Source organism: Nannospalax galili, unplaced genomic scaffold (assembly GCF_000622305.1).
Source record: "Nannospalax galili isolate Female #2095 unplaced genomic scaffold, S.galili_v1.0 scaffold7, whole genome shotgun sequence".
In the NCBI taxonomy this organism is placed as follows: domain Eukaryota; kingdom Metazoa; phylum Chordata; class Mammalia; order Rodentia; family Spalacidae; genus Nannospalax; species Nannospalax galili.
The window spans coordinates 7,590,869-7,591,784 of NW_008359081.1; positions in this window are offsets into that span (position 1 = coordinate 7,590,869).

Here is a 916-nt window from a genome sequence, read left to right on the forward strand (position 1 = left end):
GTGTGTGCGTGCGTGCGTGCGTGTGTGCGTGCGTGTGTGTGTGTGTGTGTATATCACACAGAACATCCCAAACCATCTTAGTCAACTATACACCTACTTCCCAGATGGCACCCTCCCATAGCCTCCCTCTCCCCACTAGATCCCTTATACTATGATATCCCTGCTACTGTTTGCTGTGTTGTCGGCACCCCCAGCCATTCCCCACTACTTGCTCTTCTGGTGAATATAGTCAGCCTATCTAGAGGTCTTTGTTTAAAGAGGGTCAGCTGTTCCTTTTCTAGCAACAATCAGTTGTGAATATTCCTTTGGATAAGATTAGAGTCTGCTGTTCATTTTCCCAGTTCTATGCTAGGTTACTATCTGGGAATCCCTTTGGCCACCCTGGCCAACAACTCAAAAGAAGGTATCGCCTGTCTGGCATTGTTGCTTGTTATGTAGACTTTAGCTATGCATATGGACTCTTAAGAAATTATATTGACCCCTTTAATCTTTGGTTATACTTTCCTTTGGGGTGTTTAAGGTCATACAGTTGGACCAGATAAACCAATTTATTTTTACTTTTAAGGTCATTTGAGAATCTGTTCCTCAAGGGTCACATGGGCTTGGGAGGTGCCCCTGACTCCTTTCTTTTACCAGCTCTGCCTATATGAAGATAAGTCAAAGGCCCTGCTCAACCATGGTTGGCTTCTCTTGGAAGCATGGAGGAAATTATTCCTCTGTGTTGACCCTCCTCTTTATAGACTGGACACTGGTTCAAGTCCATCTGGTGGGGTCTACTCGGCCTCCTTGATCAAGAGGACAGGTGACCCTCCACCATTATAGGACTTTTTGAGATATGCTCATAGTCCCCTGGAACTAGTTGACATAGGAGGGCTAGGAGCAAAAACTGTCCTTTATGTCCCTCTGACCAAACTAT